The sequence below is a fragment of the Neodiprion pinetum genome, chromosome 1 (assembly GCF_021155775.2).
Source record: "Neodiprion pinetum isolate iyNeoPine1 chromosome 1, iyNeoPine1.2, whole genome shotgun sequence".
In the NCBI taxonomy this organism is placed as follows: Eukaryota; Metazoa; Arthropoda; class Insecta; order Hymenoptera; family Diprionidae; genus Neodiprion; species Neodiprion pinetum.
In genome coordinates this window covers 9,769,779-9,783,643 of record NC_060232.1, presented here as the reverse complement: position 1 = coordinate 9,783,643, position 13,865 = coordinate 9,769,779, and the positions used below count along the sequence as shown (strand labels likewise).

Here is a 13,865-nt window from a genome sequence, read left to right as displayed (position 1 = left end):
CCCTAAGCCGTGTTCACAGAAGAAGATGCAGAAGTCTGTAATCCCTGAGTACTTTCATCTTGAAAAAACAATTAACATAAGTGGTTTCATCGTTTGCACGGAATTCACACACTTCAGGATGTACTTTCACGTGTGTATTACTATGCGATACGTTTACCGGTGAACCGCAATTGACACAGTGACGTAACATTTTTCTTTACATCGAAATTTATTGTTACAATAGAATTCTTACGTTGCAAAATTGTCGACGAACGAAACAGCAGCTGCACGTATGTGTATAATATTCTTCTTTTGTGTCCAATAAATTGCATCCGCTTGTATTTTTCTCTTACGCGGCCATTGGACAAAAGCATCGCATTGTCTTCGACCAAACCACAGCCGCAATTTCGTCCAACTTGTTCTTCGATAAGAACGCCGACGCTGAATGCGTCAATTGACGCGTCTTCCACGCTGAATTCACCGTGTCAAAGTTCCGTAAAGCTAAATACATGATCAACGTGTATCAAGCTTGCCGCAAAAATGCACAGAAAGTCTCGGAAAGGTAAGATTTAACCGTAACTGACAACGTAAGGTTCGGGAAAACGTAGTGCCAGGCTGTGGAGCTTGTTTTGTAAGACAGCGTGACTCGGTGTATATTTTTCGGTTATACCGTGAGATCTTGCACCTTCAGCGTTGGCCTGGATTGGTTTGCGTGCCAATACCACATTCCACGATTGACCTGGTGCAGGTGCGATTTGCTCGACTTCTTAACGTAGCATACGAAGTAAAATCTCATGCATGCCAAACGCAGACCGAAGTGAATTTCCTTGTTGCCAGTCATTTCATTGTACGGATACGTACGAGTGAGCAAACTTTTCGTTGTGCCGAAATGCGAGAATATCTTTATTAATTGCCTGCAGCATGTTTGCTTTTCGATCACTGGGTCTTCACTTTTGATATTTTTGACAAGCGTGTAGATTTCAAGTTTCGCGTCAACTGTGGTATTCATTTGCATTGATAAAGCCACAGATCACCTTATATTTTTGCGTCTAACTGAAACTACTAAAATGCCCGGAAATTATTCAAAGATTTCTACTTATTTTTTACGGTCTTCCCCAAGAAACACACCAATATTGTTATGACATAATGCTGGTTACGAGTACTTACCGTTACTGCAGTTCAGTCTTTGAGTGGTCTATAATTTCCAAATGCAACAACTAGTCTCGAAACTTTTCAAATGATCTACAATATAATTGTAATTGAATAAACGGAATTGTGTTTCCCAGTAGTCTCACCTTTTCCTAAATTTATGAATGTGTTTTGTCCACATCACATCCGGCCATAGTCCCAGGTTCGCATATGGTTACTTCATATATTATACTTCTTGTCAGTTTTATCATCGCATCCAGTTTTAGGATGTAACCTTGTATTTGTAATCTTGTCAATTTTATTTAAGACTGTCGAAGTCATAACTGATAAGGTGCCATTTCGTTAGGAAGGGCTGTACGGTTCCGTCTAACACGCGGAGTAAAATCGTATCAAAAATCCCAAGCGAACAAAAATTGGAAATGCTTCAACGATCGTCGTGACAAATATTCAGATTCGATTCATAGAAGGATGTGCATTTGTTCGACACAAAACAAATTTTTTTAAAACATTTTGATACGTAACAAAAAAAAAGCATTCCAAAGATGAAAGAATTTCTCTTTCGGGTTGTCAATAGGATTTTTTATCAATGAAAAATTCGTCAATTGCGTATCTCACACCGCTGCTGAATGCAATGCCACCTTGCAACCAGATTCTTAATAGCACTAGATTTCTTTCTACAAGAAGTACAAATCATCCAGGCATGAAAATGTCCACTTCATTAGTGGAGCATCTTTTTATCTACGATACTTGTCCGTACCGTGACCGCGAAGAACGATCAAAAATAATAAAGCGTTGCAGGTATCTAGCGGGCTGATTTTTATAACACATGAAAAATTCAATAAAACACTAAGAACTAATTTCCCCGTTAAATGTTGTGATAAATTCGTTATGTCGCTTGTTGCATCTGCTCCAATGCCAATTGGTTCCAACGACACCGGTTTAAAAGCATGTAATGCATAAATAGACTCCTCGGTATTTCCATATCAATATCAGTTAACATGACATCGCTTGGATGTTATCACGCGGAGTTACTACTATTAAGTGTATCACAGGTACTAAGATTGCACAGCACATATTTGCTATGTAAATGAAAATCGCGCAAAGCTCTTCAAAGCTAGAAACCCTATCCAGTTTGCTAACCAAATACGTAGATTTTTTCTTCGGCTGAAACATCTTGTTGGTACTTTAGATTGCAACAACGAAAAATCAAACGAATCAAAAATTCGATTTTAAGATGTTGTCCAATTTCACGTGGAAAGCCCCGTACAATATACATCGATTTTGCCAAGAGTTTCCATCGCACAGTGAATACAATTACCCTGACACGTCAACTGATATCATGAGCAAAGGCTGCCTGCGCATTGTTAACATTCATCGCACTGTCTCGTGGCTGAGCTCGGTTTTTCGTTATTTTGCACGCGATCGTTTTATTTCTTGGGATTCCGACACGTTTCGATCAATCTCGAATTCCGCCAGGCCGTTCACTGCGACTCATTGGCCACTGCCGTCCGGTAGAGCACTTTCACCATTATCGATACCGCAGGAGTCACGACTTTGTTCTGCTTTCTCACTCAAGTACCTCTCAATATTTGCCTCGCCTCGATCTGTCGGGCCCCCTTATCACCAGCGGACGACCAGATGACGAAGTGCACAATAATAGCCGCATGCGAAACAGGAACAAATTCTCTCCAACCTCGGTCCTGCCAATCGTAAAATCGATTGTTTTTCATTCTGGACACTCGCGACGCATCTGGAAACCTTTCCAGCCACATATTGCAGCCAATGCACGAAAATCATCCCTTGGCGCCATGAATCATGTCCGGAATCGCATTCCGTCGTCGGGCGCATAAACCATTCGAGACTTGCACAATGTTCGCGAGTACGTTGCGCCGCACTACGCGTACTACGTTTCTGTTCCTGTATATACGTACAGAATTACGTACGTGAATGCCAATACTGCCGTTTCCATCACGGCACACTGAGCACGAGTCCGCAAGTTATCTGTATATCATTGACTTCCGCGGTTCGTGGGCTCTTTTATTTATTACCGTTGCATGAATAATATCATGCAACGTCAATGATCGGTATTTCATCGCGGCGTAAAACGAGCATATACACGCGTACCATTTGCCAATGTAGGAGTAAATTTAAGCTCTCACGGATGCCTTGCTTGTGAGGGAGTTTCTTTTTTGTCATTTGTGCCTAACGGGCTTTTGTGCGTGCAGAAGTTTTTCATGTGAAGATGCGATACGTAGTCGTTATTACACAGAGTTAGCGAGTCATATTTTAAAAGGCACGTTTATACCGTAGCGCAACTGGTTATGAAAACACAATCATTGATCAAGCCAAGCATGACTAGTCACATCTTGTTCGGCTATGATACTTACGGCAAATAAAAACTATCGTGTACCATTGAAGAACTGTTTAAACTCCGAGGCTCCTGACAGTACTTGAAGGTATTTTTGAGGTATCGATTACTGTACAAAGAATCCGGTTACGTATTATACTCGAATAATGTGAACGGTTGGTTCGTTGGATACTTAAAGGAAAAAGTACCTGCGCCACAACACGTGAAGCGTAAAATCGTTACAAGACTCTGAAATCGAAACTTTCGAGTAACGTTACGTGCATAACTTTCCTGTGAATTCCTCGCGAGAAGTTACGAGCCGTTGAAGACCTTCGAAAGAGGAAAACCTTTCACTAACAATGTGTGTATTCCATTAGCTCGATATATGATGGACGAAAAATATTTCGCATTCAAAATGCAACGTTAAATGGCTTGAATCAAGAACGGGGTGAGGTCAGTGATCCGTGCAACTCGTAGGAAATCTTAAAAGCCATTATTTACGGTACCTATTATGAGTTGCATTAGCAGATTGAGTTATGGCGTACTGTGGAATAGCTTAGGGATCTTTTGTCGGTAGCAGTCTCGCTAAATGCGTCGTAAAGCGATCTACTTATACGGCAACTTACTCAATTGTACTTACTTATAAATTCCTTTGGTATAACTCTAATCGGTGAAATTTGGGAAACTGGAATAGAAACGAGACAATGCTTGGAAAAATCAGTGAATACAAACTTGGTGTTGTAATTCTGTAATCCTGTGAAACTTTAACAAAGAAGGTCTAAAAAAATGGTGAATTTTGGCGAAAGCGTGATAGATGTTCGACTTATCACGAAATGCAATCTCATTCAATGTCAAGAGAACATTTACATGGAGTTTAAAATTACATGAAATATCGAAATAGACGTCGAGTGATGAAACATGGACCATGCTTCTGTAGGATGAGTTCATAAATTTTAAATTTGGTTGATAGTCTAATGCTGGATGAGTTATTCCTTGTGTTGCAAAACTCAAGACGTCACTCGTTCCTCATCATTCGCCCATTGAAGCAGGTTTCTTTGGAATCACAGTGAAGTTTATACACTTCTGTGATCTTACAGGTTACATTTTAGAAAATAACGACAAGGTTTGGTTAATTTTTGTATCACCTCAGTTTGTTTTCATTTATAGTTTCACGCAGTTGGAATCGTGAGATCCAACAGTTCTCAATCTGTTCTAACACTGCAGTCTGATTTCGTTTAGTAATGGCAATAATGCGTTTGTTCAGTTTCATTTTTATCGCACATTGTTAGCCGGTGTAATTTCAACTAATTATTCTTAGCTTTTAAGAACTATTAAGCCAATGGAAAATGCGAAAAAGATTTCTATTACTACACTTATAAAAAGTGTTTGAAATTCACGGGAAATAAATGATTATATAATACAAAAAAATCAGATCTTTCATACTTTGTGGGATTTAGTGTAAAGCTTGAAAAATATTCTTTTATCGTATCCTCGTCATGATTACTCTAAACTACAGTACAGATGTTTCATCACAGTCGCCTAATCGTTTCCGCATTCCTACTCGATAATGCTGTACAAATCGTCCGTAAGTATATACATTATGTGCCAATATACCTATGGATATATTTTGCACTGCATCTGGCTTGCAAACTGCGAGTGGAAAAATTCCCTCAAGAAGGATGTGTAAAAGTCGAGTAATTTCGGAGTTGAAGTTCGCAACGCGAGGTAAGGAAATATTGAAAAAATCATTACTTTGCGACTTCATAAATTACTTTGATGGAGTTTTATTTGCGAAACATAAGCGTATATAACCTTCGCCTACGGTTTATCGCATCAACCTGCACTATTCTCAAATTACTATTTTATTCGAAATAACTATTTTTCGGGGATATCCATCGTTATTTTAATGTTACGAATACTTCAGTTCCACGAGTAGGTAACTGAATTTTTCAATTTGCGAGGACCTTCGCAGTCGTAACTGGGATAAGTTTCACTTACGCTTGAATGATCCATGATTGGATTGAAAAAGCACAGCATATTTACAAAGTGATTGATTAAACTTCATTGTATCTGTACCATCCTGTAAGTCTGTTACACCATACCTACCATTTGACGGTAGGATAATACTGTAAGAAGAGTGATATTCATTAATCAGGACGTCAAATAAACGTGCTGCTCTCCGAATATGTTCAGCCCAATATTACCATGCGAGATTTTAATGCTACATATTCGTCAGCTTATTAGCCACTTGAAAAACAGTTTCTTAATCTAAATTTCAGACATTAAACTTTTTCGGGTTTGAATTATCGGGGATAATTCTCACCGGCTAGACTGGACATTACAGAGCCTCTTATATATCCGTGATTATTGCCCGTAGAGAACTGAAAGGGCGAGACTTGACAAACAAATCCTCTCAATGCTGCTAAAATCTTATCGATACATGGATCATCGGCTGCCGTTTTCTTGGGTAGCGTTTCACCGCGGACCACAAAGTGATTGCTCACCTATATCGACCCGCTTTAGAACGAGCAATAAATAGCCCGAATAAGGTGAGTTTACTGAGATAGTGAACGGCGTTGCTACGATAAAAAAACCACCGTTTTTCCGACTCCCAGGCGTTAGTTAGACTATAAACGAAAACGGATAACCGCGGTATTAGTTTTAACCTAACATTCAGACTTCTTGTCCGTTATTTGTTCCACGAACTTTCGCGAGAACAATTCTTGCGTGATTTGTTAACCGCATATCAGCAGCCAGTGTCGAATGGCTCGTCCACCTCAGTACCAAACGTTGAAATCAAATGCAAATCTCCATCTGTGTAGGATATTTTTGACTGCGATCGGAACGTTCGTTCACCGCAACAAGCGCGTTATTTGCAAATCTTCACGATTGGATGCATCCAACGAACGATCCAGCGATGATGAAAACGAGATACGTATTGCAACATTGCAAAGATATCGCTGGTCTGTTTTGTGGAACGAGTTTCACGTACGTTACACCGTTGCACCATGCCGGGATAAAAATGAGTAACGGCAAGCGAATCGCTCGCAACCTGCAGTTGGACAGGTGCATCTCTACGCGAGAGCATCTCAACCGTTTTCGAATCGGTCGGTGCACCGCTCGTTCTATTATCTCCTCCTACGGCCCGCAGTCCAAGGCAGTATTGTATGCAACTGCCGTGATGGTCACGGCTGACTGCGAAGCGCACGGGTTGGGCAAGATACGGTAATGCAGACTGGACAAGGTAACGTGAGGTGAGCCAGAGTAAGACAAGCCTGATCGCGTTCACGATGCCCACGAATGATCTCCGAGACCTCCTCTCCGTAAACCACGCGACACGCTGCGCCAGTTTCAGCATCACTCTTTCCTCTGTTCGAACCAGCCAGTTGCTCGTTCGTTACATGCGATATCATTTTTCCTCTCTTCATTCTCCCCTTCGCCTCTCACGGGGTTCGGCATCTTGGTTCCGCTCTCTGACCAATATTCTGTAATTACCATCCGCGTACCTCCGGCAAATGGGCACATAAGTCACGTCAAAGGCTTGGTCTCACGCCAAAGTTAGATGACCACCGCACCACCATAGGGGATGTGGCCGACTATGACGTGAGTAAGGTGTCTGTGTATTCAGCCACTCCGACCAACTCGTGTTGGCGCTAGTTCCCACGCCAATTTTCTACTTCATAATTGCCTTCTTCGTTTATAATATACCCTAATTTAGCAAATAGCTGTTTTGGCTGCTCGGGATTCTTCTTTCATCGCGATTTGGCACGTATAGCGAAACGTGAATATCGAAGTTGGCAAAACCAGAATAATTGCGTTTTCGTTTCCGTACAATTTCCCTGGAAAAGCACCGATGCGCGCGTGTTGTTCATTGCAGGACAGTTCCTACGCAAAAGGTAACGAAGTCTGCTGAGATTGGCGATAATCAAGGCACAACTCTTTTCCGGTTGCTAATTACCAATTATTGTCTAGAGTGCATAAAACTTAAGAGCTTCGGGAGAAATAGGTACAAGTATAATCTAGACATGTTCTACGTATCGCCGCGGCGTGTAGCTTGCTCGGCGAAGGACTGAATCGGCTTCCGGCTCAGATAACGTGCGGCTCACGCCCCGAGATATATGCCAACTTTAAAGATTAATAAGGCAGATTATGTAGAAAGTGAAGTAATTCACCATTGTGGCCTACGACGTCGCGGGAATGCCGTGTCTATGAACTGTGGCCGAGCTGGGAACCGACCAAACTACCGCAGACTGTTTGCTGTGCCAATTCTGAATTACAGTATCCGGCAGTTTGAGTGGCTTCGCAGTGCATGCTAGCTAATTGCGAATTATCAAGTGTTAAAGATGGCCTGGCATTGTATTGCTAATTTCCCAATTTCTTTTCGAATTCGCGATTTCCTTTGGTCTGTTGATTGAGATGATCCCTTATTGCATTAAATTTGACTGTTTTAACGATTATAGAAGTTCATTAATGTTAAGTTTGCAGATCATTCGTGTGAAAGGATATCATAGAAAATCATTTTTCGTTTAACCATAACTATGCCTAATAAAAAAAAGGTATTACATATAATCGGATGAATCTGATATAAATGACAGATACAATATGTGAAGTGTTTTTATTATGATTGGAGCATCAATACCGAAATTACGTCATAATGAATTAGCTTCCTACTCGGAGACTTTCCTCACAGCGTAATAGAGGAGCCAATTTAATGATCTGAAAACAACTTTAACCGTGTTTTTGGATACCTACCGCCTCAAAGCGCGGAAAGACGGTGGTAAAAGCAACTCATTTTTCCCATCACCGATCACGATGCTGCGATTATATTAGCGAGATCGACTCCTTGTTGACTTCAGTGGGTTATTCTTGCATACCTGTGATAGCCAATCGCTACCCGTCAATCAGCCGACGAAGTGAAACCTCCATTATTTGCATGCGTGGGTTACGTGACTATTAAAATTATTCACTCTGATCGAGAACGTCCGAGTCTGGTATTTATGTTCCACTGAATACTTTTTTGAACAGAAACTATCAATTTCAGCCCACCTTCTTTATTCTGGCTCTGTTCAAGAAATTGTTTAAAATTAATTAACGTTTATAAATCGACTTGTCAGTATTTTTCTTTTCTTCCAACCGAACGTTTCTCAGTCCCGTATACCTTTTTTAATAACCAAATGAACTGAACAACAATTAGCTAACAATTGGAGAATCCTTGGATTGCAATGAAGTATATTAAACATGTTCACTCATCACTCTTCGCGCTCTATGCTATACAATTTAATTTGCGATAAGGTAATAAGTAGCTATTACAGCACGTTGTCAATTTTTCTAACAATATTAGTGTAACCGCTAACCTGTTCTTCGATATTTGTCCCCACGAGATGAATTGTTCAATTATCGCCACATCAATGACGGTTGGCTTTGATGACGAAAGACACTTTGGCCAGTAAAAAAAGATGAAATTACACGCAAAGAAAACACTTGCCAATGACGCTGATTTGCTTGAACCTATTTCCAGCTGATCTCGCAAATTTTCCAAGAACCAACCAGTCACGGTCAGAGGTTCTTAGTTTTACTTTTACTTGCACTTGACATTGGTCAACGTCAAAGTCTTTAAAAAGGGTTCCTACAACTCGTGTATCACAGCTTCCGAAAGCATCTTAAATGTTGGTATCGGAGACTTCAAACACAACGTAACCTGCTTCATGCTTATAGGTAAGACTAGATCACAGCGAGCAAAAACGAACAAAGTCAACTGATCACGAGATCATGGATCAGAGGTGACGATCCTTCAGCGGTAGCTGTCACTTTCTTCTACCTCGCGTGACCCGAGCTCCAACTTATCTCAGTCTAGTGAATATATAGGTATCTATAACTGCAGTCGGAACCTCGAGCTCGAGCTCAACCTTCATTGCCTGTATCTGCGCCGTCGCGTCGTCCGCTAGATCTCATAAATTATGCTGTTATAATGTCTCATTCGACAGGCAACCAAGGAACGGATAATACATAGTTGTATTTTCGCGCTATAGATACGAGTACCATTGATGATGGTAAACTGTGCAACATCTTTTTTTTTTCTCAAACGCGATAGCTGTTCACTACGCGAGCACGTTTCAGGCTAGAATTGTCTTTTCTTATTTCACCCGTCATTTAACGATCTTACCGTTCTCTTACAACAGACTACTGAAAGTATACCGAGATGCAAAGTGGGCCATTGTTGCCAATTACGAGATTCAAATTAGATTCTCATTGCGTCCTAGTTGTGGCAGGTGGCGGGAAAACAGTCGAATCGTATACCTGGCTAATTGCACGATGCAGCGTAATAACGGGTAAGGATTAACGAATCGTATGACGTCACTGCATCTTCCGGAGTTTTTGTTCAGGGGCCATTGTCGGTTAACAATCGCGGGAATTATTTCGAGCTGAAACCGCATTCCATTCATCTTCACTTTTTTCAATTAAGCTCTCGGTTTACCGACTAACGGCACGGTATATTTTTAACCTCTTGTTTTTTATTCTTGTATCTACCTATAGAAAAGACTTTGTAACTGAGATCAAACGTTCGATCCAACAATTGAATAGTGGTTATCAGTTTGTGCTTCATCATTATGAATTGTTAATTCTGATGATAAATTGCTATTTTTACTCAAACGGCCCTTTCACTTGATCAACTACTAGATACGAATTATGACAGGCAATCGTTACATACAATATACCCTTATTGTATCGGCAACGTTATTATGATGAAAATAAGGAGGCTGCTCGCTGAAATTTTTTACATATGCTCTTACTGTAGAATCAAGCTTACGTCACTGATTTTAGTTAATACATCATCTAGTGAAGATCGGAGTATCAGAAATTTTGTGTAATGGTTCAAATTTCATTGAGATAAAGTGAATTAGGTTACGGTATGAATATTCCACCTAATCATTTGTTCCACATGTTGCCAGGATGTAGTTGATACTGTATCATGTTGTCATGCTACTTATTACTTGCCATATGACGGTTAATTTATTTGTCCTTGTGCAGAAGATGACAAAAGCAAATGGAACGGTTCGTATTGTTTTATGCAATAAGTACCTAAATCGTTTCTCCCACCAGCACGCCGTTCCAAAGTCTATCTAACAATGCTGAAATTTCATTGCATGAAAGAACTATGTAAATGAATTAACATGATGTATTTACAATACATCAAGTAAGACTCACTAAGAGTCGCTCTTCAATACTCGAGTCCCGACAAATAATTTTCTTTTTCTTTTTCATCCTTCTGTCTCAATTATCCTGTGTGTTTTGTTTCGAAAAAAAACGATCAATCCAAATTCATGCAACTGAAATTGAATCGTATATCCGTGTAACGAAACTAAATTTTTTTTACTCTCATTACCACCTTGTAGTTGGGTAAAAATTCTTCGTTTTATAGCGACACTATCTGCTAATTTGAGACTGACACCTCTAAAACAGATGTTATATTCAAGAAAAAAAGAGGATAAAAAAAAAATACGCGTCAATGCGATGTCAATAATTCGAAAGTGGACGCTTCATCGTCTACCAGAAAAACATTGACGTTAATTACGACTGCGGATGTATGACGAAAGAAATATGAGACCTCTGCACAGTTCTACTTGGGGTAATTACTCGTGTGTGAGTATAATAGCATTGTTACAGTAACGAGTGTGAAGGATATCCAGAAAAAACGTAATCGCTATTGCAGTATCTGCATGTCCCATAAAAGTCAAATACGCGCCTGTTCCTCATTACGGTGGTGCACGAGCTGATTAGAAAGCAGCGTACGATCTACAACTCGAAGGCAACAGTGCTCACCTATTGGCCTATCTAACTCCCCCATTAAAGTTATAACTGTCTGCCCATGTACGATTCCGCTTCTAATTGACCCTCAGCCGCCGATGCGGGTAATCAGAGCCACAGTCACTTTAAAGTTGCCGGTGCATAGCTGAATGCTTTTCATTAAGGTGTCGAGGCCACGCGCGTGCTCGTCAAGTCAACACTTGCTGCGCCAGTGGAGAAAGCATCTGCACCAGTTAATTACCAACTGCAGTCCCGTTTCTGTTGCATTTCCTCTACTCCACCGAAGCCTCTCGCTCGAATTGCATAACGGGACGTGCAGTCCCAATAGGCACCGATGGTATCTGCGGTAGTGGTCGGTGATGAGATTTGGTCTCACTCGACGGGCTAACTATAGATCAGTTCACGTTTGTACACTGATTTTTAACGAATTTGAGAGGTTTAACAGAGTTAGATCATCGATTTTAATCAGTTCTATTTGTATGTATCGTACACTTAATGTTCAAATATGGCTTGGTTCCGTAATTCCAATTTTGACTTTGAAAAAATTTGAAGTTTCAATATGATTTCGAAAAACTTTAGGGAATAGCGCAATGTCTAAAGTTTGTAGATCATTTTCATTGCATCGTCTTGAAAAATCTTCAATAACCCTTGAAGATTTCACAGGATTTCGAGCAAATCAATTTGCAATATTTCACGTGACCAAGTTTAAACGGCTGAACAAGTCTCAGATATAATTCCAAAGTACCTCAAAAAGAAAACAAAATGTTTATTTTTTCCCAACTTACAAGACAATATAAAAAATTTTAGTACATTTTTATTGGTATCAGAAAATTTTTAGATTTTAAATGATTTCACGAAAGCATGTTATAAGAAAATTCAGACATATTCTGAAGAATTTTTGATAGTTTCAAGAGCTGTTTGAATATTTTGTAACATGTAAAAAATGTACAAATATTATTGATTCGGACGCGCTAGATTTCGGGAACATATTCAACCCCTTCATTGAAACGAAGCCTGCGGAAAGTGGATGAGATGGAGAGTACTTTCAGTCTTTACGTGACACGGTATACAGCCATACAAATTGTGTGTAGCTTTTTATCTCGGGCCGAGTACCACGTGACGAAAAGACCACTGAAAAGCGGATTTTTCTGGCGCCATGATCGTTTCTGGGAACCAATGCGCGAAAAGCACAGAAGTAAACGTCCGAACTTTCAGTGGCAGCTGCCGCGGTTGCAAAAGAGTGAGGATCCATTGTATGGTGATGAGAACCAGATGGCTTTCGGCTCTTCTTGCTGAGAGATTTACAGGACCTCCGATAAGATAACATTGTTTTCAACTTCACTCTTAGTAACGCTAAACGAGATCCAGGAGATCGGACTCGGCCTGCACATCCCACACTCGAACCTCTTGACTATACCATCCTGGCTTATTACGTTAGTTTGCTGTAAATTGTACCATGGAGCTTTATCAGCGACATTAGCATGCAGGTAACGCCATCGGAGGCTGATGTTGCTGATTCGCAAACTACAGATTGTTTTCTGCTTTCTTTCTTTTTGTTTAATAGCGGCTGAATTCGTTGTCCATTGTGACATTTGTAGCTGGTAGCTGGTGGGTCAAAACACCATACATATATACGTAATTCGAAGAGGATTTTTTCTGTTATTCCTCAATGATAAAAATTTGGATTCTCACAAATCACCCCAGCAAATGAATATTAACTGTTCAAAAAGTTAATAGTGTTCATTAATTATGGACGTTTGGCCAGATGTTTATGGATGCGCCGTCACGTTTGAAATATACTGTTTTATGGACAAAAAAAAATTGATTTCTAATGTATATTGATGCTGACCATACGAGCTCTTCCTCTAATTCTGCAGCACCCATATATTTTTGCGGCAAAAATATAAAATCGATCATCAGCTATACAAGCATCAAATAAGTACCCAAGCTATCCACAAATGGTTAATTGAATAATCACCAACGCATAAAATTCGATGCGGATTCCAACCCTGCCAAAGAGCTACTCGTTCCTTCAATAGTGGTTAAAATTTTAATTTCCCAGTTAGCAGCGGACACGCAGCTTGGTTTTCTAGTTCCCGCAAGTTATGTACGGTTTTGAAATAATGGCCATTGTAAGTAATCGTTGTTACTTCGCTGAATATTGTAGATCGCATTCTGCCAATGACTGCTGCACCCCTTCAGCCTATATTAGTTATTACGCTCAAGCAAAGCGAACGGGCAATTAAGGTAGTATCTACTTATTGGGTGATCGGAATGCTGCCGCCTCCTCTTATTCTTACTCATAGAATTTCAAATCGCTGTACATGTAATAACATCAACTATACTACAGAATCTATTTCCTTCGTAGGTAGAGGATCAACGGTATATGAACTTGCGTGCTCTTCACTTTTCAATCAATAACTCCACCGAGCTATTGTCGTTCTATTTTTTCCATGAAAATTCACCATTATCATGGCGGACAAGATAAGAACGTAGTTCATTCAGTGGTAGTCTATCAAAATCCGGGTCCTATTTCACTTACGAGATCATCCTATTCTATGTTATTGGAGCCCGTTTAAATCAC

At 40.1% G+C, this 13,865-nt stretch overlaps 1 protein-coding gene across 5 annotated transcripts in view; it reads left to right on the top strand.

Moving 5' to 3' along the window:
- Positions 1 to 13,865, top strand: part of Cad99C (cadherin 99C) — a 113,597-nt gene that overhangs the window by 67,183 nt on the left and 32,549 nt on the right. The gene's annotated exons all lie outside the window — the stretch shown is intronic.